This window comes from Hippopotamus amphibius, chromosome 13, assembly GCF_030028045.1.
Source record: "Hippopotamus amphibius kiboko isolate mHipAmp2 chromosome 13, mHipAmp2.hap2, whole genome shotgun sequence".
NCBI lineage: Eukaryota > Metazoa > Chordata > Mammalia > Artiodactyla > Hippopotamidae > Hippopotamus > Hippopotamus amphibius.
The window spans coordinates 35187998-35201336 of NC_080198.1; the positions used below are offsets into that span (position 1 = coordinate 35187998).

The window sequence follows — 13339 nt, forward strand, 5'->3', positions numbered from 1 at the left end:
CTGGCTAACTTAGAACCTCGGCCTTGTCTGTCCAGAAAGAATGCTTACATTTTTTGTTCACGGGCGCTTAAACTGGTTACAAATCCAGAGTATCTGATTCTTGCGTCCAAGGCCAGATATGGCAAGGGAGGCCTTGAGGGGCTGGTTCACCCTGCCTCATGGTTGGTTAGAAGGAAGAACGGTTTGGGGTAGTGTCCTCCAGTCATCTTGCTGGCAGATTACTTTGTCCAAAGCCAAAGAGAAAGCTAAGCAATTTTAGTCCTATTGCAGAACTAACGGTTTGCAAACTAAGCTTTTGGGAGAACGCATTGTGCAAATTCATGGAACTTATTGAGTTAAAAATAAATAGCTGGACAGTACTCAACTATGTCTTAAGTGACAGATTGAATGAATTCCTTCATTCAACAAATATCGTGGAGCACCCTGTTAAGAGCCAGGCACTGTCTAGGTGCTAGGAATATAGGGGTAAACAGAGCGGAAGGTCCTGGTCTTACAGAGCTTACTTTCTAGTGGGAAGAAAAAACATAGTAGTCAGGAAAACACGTAAGAATTTCTGAGCTGAGAGGCGGTAGTGCTGTGAAGAAAATGGAATAGGGAAGTGAGATTGAGGGATGGGGCAAGGCAGGACGTAGGATGTGCACACCTGGAGCTGAGGTGGTTGGGAGAGGCTTCCGAGGAGGTGACCTGGAAACTGGCACCAGAGTGAAAAGAGGGGCCTGCCCCTTGGCAAACTGGGAGAAGAGTGTTCCAGGCAGAAAGTGCAGCTGCTGCAGGATGGAGCTTGGTGAGTGTGGTGCATAGAGAGAAGGCCAGCGTGGCTGGAGAGGATGAGGGAATGAGATCAGAGAAGCAGGTAGAGCCCTAAGTCACGCAGTACTTCGGCCATGGGAAGAAGCCTGTATTTTATTCTAACTGCTGTGAAAAGGCATGGGAGCTTTGTGTTTGTTTTGTGGTTTTTAAAATTTTTATGGAGGTATCATTTACGTAAAGTACACAGCTCTGAAGTATAAAGTTTAACTTTTGACATATTTGTTTGCCATGGAAGTTTTAAGTGGAGTGGAGGGTGACATAATTTTGTTTTGTTTTATTTATTTTTATTTATTGGCTGCGATGGGTCTTCGTTGCTGCACATGGGCTTTCTCTAGTTGTGGTGAGCGGGGGCTACTCTTTGTTGCGGTGCGCAGGCTTCTCAGTGCAGTGGCTTCTCTTGTTGCAGAGCACGGGCTCTAGGCGTGCAGGCTCAGTAGTTGTGGCACATGGGCTTGGTTGCTCCTGGGCATGTGGGATCTTCCCAGACCAGGGATCGAACCTGTGTCCTCTGCATTGGCAGGTGGATTCTAAACGACTGCACCACCAGGGAAGTGCACATAATTTTATTTATATTATGAGACCTCCACCAAAAGCTGTGTGGAGGATTGATGGATGGACAGACAGATGAACAAAGTCTTACTTTGTAAAACAGTGTGACTCGGAGTGGGACGTGTGGAAAGAGCTGTTGCAGGTGGCCTTTGAAGCTGTTGCTCTGCTGCCTCTATCCCAGCTAGAGGCTAGGAGGTTGGGCAGGAGTTGCAGATGTGAAATCTGCAGTCCTGGGCAGGTCAGCTTTGGCTCAAGCCTGCAGGTTCTGCAAGTCCCTGGCAGCATTTGCACTGGTTTCTGCGCCGACAAGGTGTTCGCTGGTCTTGGTGAGCAGATCTAGCCTGGGTTCTGCACTGTGACTGGACCCAGCTGACTCAGTCTCCTCTCTGTGAATCATGTGATCAAAGGAGTGATGGTGTTCGACTTGGGGCTGTGATCTTTGAGGGCTGTTAAAAAGGTCTCTCTTCAAAGGTAGCTTTCCCAGCAACCTCGTTTGGTGCCTGAAATTACACCACTAAAATGTCTTGGGGTTTTTGTTTGTATGTTTGTTTTTTGGCCACACTGTGCAGCATGCAGGATCTTAGTTCCCTGAGCAGGGATCGAACCCAGGCCCCTTGCACTGAAAGCATGGAGTCCTAACCACTGGACCACCAGGGAAGTCCCTAAAATGTCTTGATTATGAGTGTGTGAGGCCACCCATGAGTCACTCTCCTATATGATGGGAGGTGGCAGAAATTGATTGCACTGCTTCCCTGAGTAACAGTGGAAGGGAGCAGGATGTAAGGCAGGTAGGTTTGGAAAGTCACTTGGGGATCGAGAGAGACCCAGGGCTTGAGGCACTGTGTCCTAAGGGAACAGGTCCAGGAGGGGCTGCCGCAGAGGCCTGCTGAGCCTGCTGTGGGAAGGGGGCGGCAGCCTGTGGGGAGCGCTGAAAAGACACTGAGCCGCCCAACCCTGCTGTCTCCCCACGGTGGTTCTGGGTGAGAGGGGGCAGGTGTATTAGAGGCCCCGCGCCCTGCGGGGGTGAGCACCCTCAGCTAAGCTGTGACCACATCATGCACTATCCCCCCCGCCCCGCCGCACCCAGCCCCGCTGCAGGCACCTACTCAGCCAGCTCACAGGGCAGCAGCACCAACCTGTTCTTCCCCCTGGACTGGAGTGTGAGACAGGGGTCTCATTCCTTGGTGTTTCTTGAATTGGTGACGTGTCAGTTCACATTTTTTCCTCACTCTGATTGTAGAAGAAATTGTGCAGCATCCTCGAGTTGATTTCATGGTGCGTCTCCCATCCTCAGCTAAGAGCAGCATGAGATGTGTTGACAAGAACCAGCCCTTTTCCCCAGTGACCTTCTGAGCCTTCCAAGTTGGTATTGAGCCCTCTGTCCTGTCATTCCTTCCGTGTTTCCTGAACATGTCTCGTGTTCCCTGCCTACTGTGGTGAGGTGAGAGGCCCAGCCCTGCCCTGTCTACCCATGGGCTGCAGCAGCCTGAGCTGTGCCCTGCCATTCTGCCCAGGGTGTCCCTGTCACCCCTCTTCGGTGCTCATCTTTCAGAGCACCAGCATCTGGAGAGTTCTTCCAGTGGCCAACCTTTGGGGCTGATGGAGGCTGATGGACCAGGGAACAGAGAGCATGACCTGCTGTAGCTTCATTTTGGTCCCACCTGGGACGTGCGGGCTGGGAGACTTGGAACCAGAGGCCCAGTTGTTGTAACAACTGATGATCTTGGTTGTTTTAAGACGGTGACGTTTTAGATAATTTCACTTTCTCTGGTTTCCAAACTTATCACAATGATTTATAATCTAACAGAAAAAAGAAATAAATACTTTAGGGAGGCCCTGGATCCACAAATTATAATCAGATGCGTGCTTTCTTGCTGTCTGCAGCTGGGCTTTGCACCTCAGGATGCACTCTTCCTCTAACAGTAGTACCTCTGCTCCTTCTTGCTGCGATGTGCACAGTGCTTGCTAAGTACAAAGCATGGTGTTAAATACTCTAAATATATTGTCCTGTTAGTGCTCCAGTGAGGCGGATGATGTAATTTCTTCAGTTTTATAGAGTGGCAGATTGAGGCCCAGAAAGGTTAACAACTTTCCCTGGCCCCACGTAAGTTGCTGACATGAGGTTTTGAGCTCGGAGCTCACACTCTGAGCGCTAAGCTGTCACCTCCTCTGGCCTGTGACGAAGCCTATTGTGCTCTGCTCCATTTGTTCACATCAGTGCCTGCTTCCTTCTAGGTGCTGGGCTGGATGTGGAGGGTGTAAACACGAATAAGTTAAGGAGGTGTCTGCCTCCTAGTTAACTAATTGTGTGGTCAGAGAGACAGACAGATCCTTAGTATTGCATGTGACGTGTTAATCCGAAGGTGTGCGTAAGAGACTTTGGGGAACCAGAGGGAGGGAGGAGGCTTAGCTCAGTTGCAAAGGAGGCAACTGAGTTAGAGTTGTCTGAACTAAATATAAGAGCTACCCAGGAGAAGAAATGTGGGGGCCCTCCCAAGCCAAAGGGACAATGGGAGTGACAGCTCAGTTGGGCGATGCCAGGCTACAGGGACCTTGTTTGCCAACTTGGAAAGTCAGAATTCCGTTCCCTGAGGGAAAGGAGGTGGGGTAGATTCCGGAAGGTTTTAAGCAAGGCCTGGCAGCTCAGGTCACTTCAGCTGCAGTTTAAGGGAAGAGGACCAGAGCTGGGAGGACATGTTGAGGGGAGGAGATGGGCCCTGACCCCAGGGAACCTTCTGGGCCCTTTCTGCTCTTATGGTCCAGCCCTGCCAGAACCAGCGTTGTCTTGGATTAGGCTTCCTCGGGATGGCTGGGGTAGGTGGGCTGTGGGCTCTGGAATCAGGTTAGATGTAGGTGCACACGCTGGTTGTGCCGCTTTTGGCCTTCAGTGGATCCTTTGACCTTACCTGTAAAACAGGGCTGATACCTTTCACGGTTGTTGTGAAGATGAGAAGTAATGATGTAAAATCCCGGGTTGAGTGCCTGGTGAAGGGTGGTGGTCGTGATGCAGCCACACCGCTCACCTGCTGCAGCTGCTTTTGTTCCCACGTTGACCCTATGAAATAGACAACTGAGGACACTTAGACCCAGAAGAGTTAAGTGATTTGCTTAAAATAATAAAACTTTTGATAAAGCAGAGACTAGATTTCAAGCTACCCCTAGCTGGACTGCCTTTAGTTCCTTGTCATAAGAATCACCTGCCTCTTCATTTCTCCTTGAAAAGTGGACTAGCCTAGGTTAAAACTATCCTAGGCTAGAACTTGATCACACGGCCACACCCAGATGCAGGGGAGGCTGAGGATGCAGTCTGCAAGCTACCCAAGGGCTTTCCTTAATAAGAAAGAGAGGGGCCAGTGGGTTTGGGTGGGCAACCAGCAGGCTACCTCATTGTCTTCCTGGAACTTTCTCCCTGCCCTGAAGACTCTGAGAACCTCTGGGGTTTTCACACCACTCGGGAGCATTAAGGAGGCTTGGCTGTTGAGATGATCATTTATAATTTAGGGAAAGTGCAGAAACACTTCTGGGTTCTTCCTTGGCTGCTGGTTCCATCAGTGAAGGCGGGTTTACTCACCTTCCCCCCCAGGAGTTTCTGTCCTTTGGGATTGGGGTCCTGGGCGCTTAGAGCCAGCAAGAGGTGGTGTGAGATCACTGGCCCAGCCAGTGCCAGTTACAGAAAGAGGCCTGTCTCAGGTGGCTTGGATTTCACTCCAGCTCCAATGCTAAGTACCTCGTGATCCCCACAAAGCACCTCTTCCCTTCACCATTTTCCTCACCGTTTACACTGAGGAGGTTGGCCACTCCAGGACCCTTCTGGCTCTGACTCAAGAGTCCAAACTGCCTAGTTTATGAACTGATCCCCAGCTGGCACTGGTGGGGGCTGCTTGCCATTTGCCTCAGTAAACAGTCTGTTACCCTCAACAGGAAGCCTTTGTTGCATGAGGCACTGGCCTATGGTACAGCTTGAGAAATGAGGCCGTCAGGGGCGTCGTCTTGGTCAGCAGCATCACTGGGCAGGAGGCTCCAAAACTATGGGTGTTTTTTCTGGCTGCAGGTCATTGGAAGGAGAGTGTTTGCCCCAGGGATGAACAGGAAAGCATGAGCTCAGAGTCTCTGGAGCTCCCCCACCCCAGGGGGTGGAAACGTGCTCGCCTCCCGGGGCCCGAGATCTCATACAGGGACCGGCAGTTTCGTGGTCTCAGTGAAGAGCCTGCGACTCTGATTTCTGTGGCCTGTGACTTGGCACTGTCCAGGGTGTCTTCTGTTGTATCACTTTGTGAAATGCCAGACACTAAAGCGGCCGCTGTGTCATCTGTGATCACCTTCCAGCTTCAGGATTACACTTTGGTCTTAAGAATGTGAACGTTCCGCACGTTTTATATTGCAATTCAATTGCCTTGGTGGATTTTCATGGCAAAGAGAAGCTCTGCCAAGAAGCCTGCTGGGTTCACGAGCCTTTTTCTGTACTGCGTCTGCAGCACGGGGCATTTTACACCCTCATTGTGCTTGTTTGGGAAATGCCCTCAGATAAAGAGGGGCACGAGGGACTGCCACCTCCCGCAGCTAGGTCTCCTGAAGCCCAGTTTACCCTGTCGTCATTCAGCCTCGAGCCCTGCTTTCTCTTCACCTGACAGTCAGGAGCCTCTTACTGCTCCTTGCACGCGTCGAACTCTGCTTCTCTCGGACTGTGCCCGGCACGGACCCCACGGCTCTCTTGTGTGGTTTAATTTCAAAACAGTTGTGCTTTTTATGACTCAGTTTCTAAGTAGGACTGCAGCTGCTCTGTGGAAATTATTTCCCTTCCAATTCCTGGGATTTGACTTTTAATGCCACCTCTTATGTCTTCTTCCTTGTCGTATAAAAAGGACACACTCCGTATAACATCCCAGCTCTCCTCCATTCAGCAAGCCCCTGGGGCATCAACTGGGCAAGGCTCCGAGGAGGACAGGAAAGTGGAGGGCCTGGTACCTGCCCTCTAGGTGCTGACTCAGAGAGGTGTGTGCAAAACCAAGTGACAGCATTATGTGAGCAGTGAGGAGGCTGCCTGTGTGAAACAGGTAGAATCCAATCACCCATACTGCCTTCCTGATGTGCGGCACCAAAAGCATAAAACTTCTGGAAGAATGAGCACTGTGCCCTGGTACCCTCAGGGCAGGGTGTTAGCTGAGGCCCGAAGCACGTGGGCAGAGGGGAGGGCAAATGGGAGTCTTGCCAGCCTCACTTGAGCTGGTGCCTGGGTGCCCACGCGCCCTGATGAGTGCACTCTACAGCCATGCTGAGGCTGCCTTTCAATGATCGCATTGTCAAAGCAAAAAGATTCATTAATGCATGCTGCTGGCAGGGATGTGAGGAAATGGGCACTTGTATGAGTTGCTGCAGCCTCTTTGGAGGGCAGTGTGACAAAGTCAGTTGCATATAAGCTTTGATGCAACAAGTCTAGCACTAGAAATTTACCCACACAGGCAGAGATGGCGTATGGCAGGGACATTCACAGCAGCAGTGCTACTAGAATGACTCAGAGATGACATGGCCATGCCATGGGATATCACATATCTCTAATCCAAGAGGTAGAGCCGTGTGTACAGTAGGTGAAGCTCCAGGGGGCTTTTCAACGAGAGCAGCAAGGGCCCTACTCTGTGAAGTCTAAGACTGTCTGTCACTTTAAAGAAACATCTGTCCATCTTTGTACTCACCTAGCACATCTTTGGAAGGCTACCCAAGATCCAGGTGACAGCGGTTGGCCCTGAGAAGGGAAACAGAGGGACTGGGATTCAGATGGGAGTGTTTTTGAATTCTGAATCTTTTTTTTTTTAAGAAAAAGTGAAGGGAATGCCGTGGTGGTCCAGTGGTTAGAACTCCACGCTTTCAGTGCTGAGGGCCCGAGTTCAATCCTTGGTCAGGGAGGTCCTGCAAGCTGTGTGGTACGGCTAAGAAAACAAAAACAAAAAGTAAAAGTTAATTGCCTTATTAGTTTTTTAGGGGTGTCATAACAAATAATCACAAACTTCTCGGCTTAACAAAATAGAATTTATTCTCTTACAGTCCTGGAAGCCTAAAGTCCAGAATCAAGGTGTTGGCAGGGCCACACCCCCTCCACAAGCTCTAGGGGAGAATCCTTGCCTCTTCTGCTTCTGGTGGCTTCAGAAGTTCCTAGGCTCCTGTCTTCATAAGGCCTTCTTCTCTGCCCTTCTCTCTCATAAGGGTACTTGTAATTAGATTTAGGACACCCCCTCACTCTCCCCCTCTGACGCTCCATGAATCGAGGATTATCTCTTCTCAAGCTCTTTAACTTAATTACCTCTCCAAAGACCCTTTTTCCAAGTAAGGTCACATTCACAGGTACTGAGGGTCAAGATTTGGACATATCTCTTTTTTAAATTAATTTATTTGGCTGCATCAGGTCTTAGTTGCGGCACGTGGGCTTCTGTCTTCTCTCTAGTTGTGGTGCGTGGGCTCCAGAGTGTGCGGGCTCAGTAGTTGCAACGCATGGGCCTAGTTGCCCCGCGGCATGTGGGATCTTAGTTCCCTGACCAGGGACTGAACCCACGTCCCCTGCATTGGAAGGCAGATTCTCAACCACTGGACCACCAGGGAAGTCCCTGGACATATCTTTTTGAGGACCACCGTTCAATTGCCAACCACATTTGGGGTGGGGGGAACTCAGCTATATGTTGCTTACAGTAGACCCATATTAAAGTTGAAAGAAAGGGGATTGAAAAAGATATACCCTACAAACTAACCAAAAGAACGTACTCTCTGGATTTTGTGCACTCTCCATATATTTACCTCTTCCAAAGATGTCTTTTAATTCAAAAATGAGTACGCTTTAGGCAAGTTAAATGATGTGCAGTGTAATTACACTCAAAGTTCCTTGAGGGAAGGGACTGTGTCTGTTATACATTGTAGTATCCCCAGCGTAGACTAAGTTCTCACTGCGGGTGGATGGAAAGATGGATAGATGAATGGGTGGGTGGGTGGGTGGGGTTGGGCAGGTGGATGAGTAAGTCAATTGGAGAGAGTGACGGCAGGGAAGCCTGTTAAGAGGCAGTCTCATTAGCACAGGAAAGCAGTCGTCAGGACCTGGACTAGGTTAGTGGTAGAAATGGGGAAAGGAACGCATTCAGAAGACTCCTCAGTTGCAGAGTTGGTGGGGGGGATTGACAGAGGTGGGGGGAGGAGAATATGGAAGACCCAGAGGTGAGGAGACTTCCATTCTATGCAGAAATGGGGAAGCCAGGCAGGACTGGCAGAGCGGGCAGGAGACATGACTGTGGGGCCAGCCTGCACTTGGAGGGTCAGTGGGCACCAGGGCTGGGGGAGGAGGCTGATGAGCCCTCGGCATAGCCCTGGGAGGGGGGCTTCTCCCCAAGGGTCATTCGGAAGAAGGGGAGCCTGTGCTGCCTGCAGGCACAGGAGAGAGGCTGGTGTGGAGAGGTCAGGTTGCTGCTGGCTTCTCAGAGACCAGGACGGGGTGGCTGAGCCCCAGGACTGGAAAGAGTGGACACAGAGGGGAGGACAGGGAAGATGGTCCAGGGCAGGGTCTGCAGGGTGTGGTTTGCTTTCCTGAGCGCGTGTTCTGTGCCAGCTGCTCCCACCTGTTTTCTCATGTTTAATTTTAATATCAACCTTTTAGATCATAGTGGCCCCCCTCCTTTTTTTATTTTTACGTACAGTCACATAGCTAGCCGCAGAGAAGGACTTAGAGCACGTCTCTCTGGCTCTTGGCCACTACTGCTTTTCTGGCGATGGGGCCCCATGCTTGTCTTCGGGATGTGTGTGCGTGAAGGTAGACAGCCTGCTTGGGAGCCCCCGAGGGCTGCTCGCCCCAGTGGCCGCCTTGTCTGTCCTGCCTCTCCACCCCTTTATCACCCCCTTCCTTGTCACACGAGGGCCTCTGTTAGGCGCTGCTCCGTCAGCCTTGGGTTCCAGCTCCAGTGTCACTGAGTGTCAGGGGCCTGACTTACCCTTGAGGTGTGCCCGCTCCCCCGCCCCTAGCCCTCCGGCCTCAGGGGACGTTGGTGGGTTTGTTAGAAAGGATGGAGTGCAGGCTGCTCAGCACAGCAGCGGGCTGAGCCTGTTCGACTGTGGGTCACAGCCATCCTGCCCTACGGCCGCCCCCTGGTCACTGCAGGCAAGGAGGAGTCTTTGCTCCGTGGGCCTCAAGGCCTGGGAGGCCTTACCCTGTGTCCCATACTCCCTGCCAACCCCTGGCCCCAGCCCTTTGCCTGACAGCTCTTCCGCAGACATGGGTGATTCTCACTGAGTGATGCCTTCCGGGCCTCCTCATCTGCTCCTGCAAACCCACTTCCCAGGCCCCCTCACTCCTTTCCTGCTTTCCTGTCCCTTGTTGCTGTCTGACATACTCTGTGTTTACCCCTCTCTCCCCACTAGAATGTGAAGAAGGTGGGGATTTTTGTCTATTTCATCTCCTGCTGAACCAGCCCTATGGCACAGCAGGCCCCTCAATAACACATGGCTGGGTGAAGGGGTTCTTCTGTTCTTTTCCAAATTAGATCTAGAGTAGCTTTCTTAATGTTTCTTCTTCCTTTAATTTAATTAAAAAAAAAGATTTTAGACTCTGGTACATTCTAGGGAAAGGGAGTGAGAGATGGAGAGGGAGGATGCAGGAGCCACACGTCTGCTCTTCAGTAGAATCTGACTCCACTCTGAGTCCCGTCTGGGATGCTCCTGCGTGAGGCTGCTCGCATGCACCGACGGCCTACACACACCCTTCCTCTCCCTTTTGTTGTCCCAGAGCCCAGCTATGAGTCATGTCACTGCTCCCATGTCCCATTTTGCTGCATTAGTACAAGTCTCTGACACAGACTTGTCTTTTTTTTTTGAAATAAAAGTAATATGAACATAGAAGAATGTTTAAACCATTCAGAATGATATAAAAAGTCTACTCCCCAGACCCATAATTCCTTTCATCAAGGGAAGCCCTTGTAAACAGTCACTTACATAACCTAGGGAAAAAACCCATGTGTAATACCAGCATAAATATATATCCTTCAAAAATGAGTCTGAACAGAATCGTGGTAGGCATATTATTCTGCAGTTTGTTAATGTAATTTGGAAATCTTTCTACATTAATCCATGCAGAGCTATCATGTTTCTGGTACTGCCTGGTGTTGCATCATACTGTGATGTGTATATCCGAGCCTGTACTGCTGGTGTTGGTTTCTTCCTGGGTGTTTATGATAGTATTGCAGTGAAGACCGATACATCTTGGCACACGCTCCAGTAAGACCTGGCCAGCACGCCCCTGGCGGTGTATCGTGGGCTGAGGGGTGTGGGCAGGTACAGTTTTGATGGATCGTGCCAGATTGCCCTCTGAATGCTCACACTGGCTCATTCTTCTAGAGTGTGTTTTCCTCCCAACTTTTTATTTCAGAAAATGTTAGACCTACAAAAAAAGTCTAAATAACAATTTAACGAATACCCAAATGTCCTTTATCTAGGTTTACCAGATACTAGGTTGCCACATGTATTGGTGTGCTAAGGCTGCCATAACAAAGTACCACAGAATGGGTGAAATAAACAACAGAAATTTGATTTCCTCACAGTTCTGGAGGCTGCAAGTCCCACGTCAAGGTGTCGGCGGGTTTGGTTTCTCCTGAGGCCTCTCTCCTTTGCTTGCAGGTGGCTCTCTTCTCACTGTGTCCTCATATGGTCACCCTCAGTCTATGTGTGTGTCCTAATCTCCTTTTCTTATAAGTCATGTTGGAATAGGGTCCACCCATGTGACCTTATTTTACCTTCATTACCTCTTTTAAGACCTTGTCTGCAAATAGTCACATTCTGAGGTGCTGGGAACTAGGACTTCTTCCTATGAACTGGGGGGGTGGGAGGAGGAATACGATTTGGCCCATAACACCATATTTGCTTCTCTTATTATATATTATATTAATGCAGTTATAAATATTTATTATATAATTACTTATATTTGTTGTATTTATCATTTATAATTATAATTATTTATAATTACACTATAAATTATACCATTTATAATATATGTAATTATCGTATATAATTATAACTTTTTCCCCCTAAACCACTTGAAAGTAAATTGTACCCATTCTAGTACTTTAGCATGTATCACCTAAGAATGAGGACATTCTTCTTGGGTTGTGTTTTGTTTGTTTGTTTAATTAATTAATTTAATTTATTGGCTGTTTTGGGTCTTTTTTGCTGAACGTGGACTTTCTTTTTAGTTGCGGTGAGTGGGGGCTACTTGTTCATTGTGGTGCGCGGGCTCCTCATTGCCGTGGCTTCTCTTGTTGCGGAGCATGGGCTCTAGGCACATGGGCTTCAGTAGTTGCAGCACCTGGGCCCAATAGTTGTGGCTCACGGGCTCTAAAGCGCAGGCTCAATAGTTGTGGCGCATGGGCTTAGTTGCTCCACAGCATGTGGGAATCTTCCTGGAGAAGGGATCGAACCCGTGTCCCCTGCATTGGCAGGTGGATTCTCAACCACTGTGCCACCTAGGAAGCCCCTTGGGTTGTGTTTTGATGTCCCTTATTTTATGCTGATGGGGACAGACTCCCCTGAGGAGAAGAACAAGTCAGCAGGAGGCCCTCCGGGCCCTGCCTGTGGGCTTTCCCTCCAGACAGCTTGTCCTGGCCCAGCTCCCTCTGCATCTCCTTCCAGAGCCCTGAGGATGCTTGCAGAATCTGTGGGCCTCCCTCAACTCCAGACTCTTTGGCCTTGATGATTTGGATCTGTGATGTGTCAGCAGAATGACAGGCCCCCTCACAATTTCACCTGCTTTTTGGTCTCTATCAAAATGTCTCTAAACACCAGACATTTCATTTATGTGCATAGACAGTCCCTGCCTTGCAAACCGGGGGCTGCCTGTATTTATTTAGAGAAGTAGGGCTTATTGATTGGGCACCGGTTTCTCCCTTCCTGCCTCCCTCCTCTCCCTGCATCCTCACTGCAACCTGGAGCTCTGCCAGAAGTGGGTTCTTGCCTGCTGCCATCGTCTGTTTCTTCCTCAGTACTTCAGTGTGGGAAAACATCACACATGCGGCACTTGCGTTGTTTGTTTTAGTAGATAGAGTCGTTGTGGAAATAGTCTGCCTAGGGCTTCAATGGAGGACAAGACACTTAGAATTGTTTTGTTTCCTTCTGTGTAAACGGTTGTGTCTGCAGACCCGCCCGAGGTGAAGGTGTCAGTCTAGGGGGCCCTTTGCTACCGACGTGGTCAGGCTGTTGCTGAATGTGCATCCCGCCTCCACTGTCAGGTGCTGGGAGTGCCACTGCCTGGAGCCGGGCGCAGCCAGCATCCTTGCTCAGTCCTCTTCACCCCCAGAAACCCACCATCTACACAATTCAGAGCCACTTTCCCGCCATTCCCACTGTGTCTTTGCCGCTGCGTACCTCTCTTCTCTGCTTTTTCCTTCCCTGCAGGATTCATTCCAGGCTCCTTGGCCTGGCACTCAGGACCCTGCTCAATCTGTCTCCCTTGTTACCTGCTATATGAAAGCCCAAATCAAATTATGCCACACACACTCGGCCACATCGTGTCCCTGTACTTGGGAGCTCGTGGTGTGCACTCTGTCCAGAACGGCTCTTCTCTCCCCTCCCTGGTCTGTTTGCTGGCCTCTTCCCTAGCCGCCAGGACCTGGCTTGGCCACCTTCCTGACTGGTGCCCTTCCTCCGGGCAGGAGGGCGGGCTCGGTCATCCTTCCCTCCCGCCTTCGCTCTGCCTCACACTTATCTGTTCTCCAGCGCTTGCCACCCATGCAGGTTTGTGTCTGCCCGCCCCTAAGGCTGCCTCTGCCTTTGTCTCCACAGCACCTGGCTTGGAGCAGGCACTCTGTGAACGTTTGGGTGGGTGGGTGGCTGGGTGGCTGGCTGGCTGGATTTGTCATTGGATCCTGAAGTTAGAAGTAGCGACATTCCCCTTTGCAGTTTCCAGTCCCTATCTGAGAAAGCCTTGTCACAAAGAAGAAAATACAATTTTCCACATGTTGTGAGG

The 13339-nt window shown here is 50.2% G+C and overlaps 1 protein-coding gene across 4 annotated transcripts in view; it reads left to right on the forward strand.

Moving 5' to 3' along the window:
* Positions 1–13339, forward strand: part of STIMATE (STIM activating enhancer) — a 56883-nt gene that overhangs the window by 25182 nt on the left and 18362 nt on the right. The window lies entirely within an intron of this gene.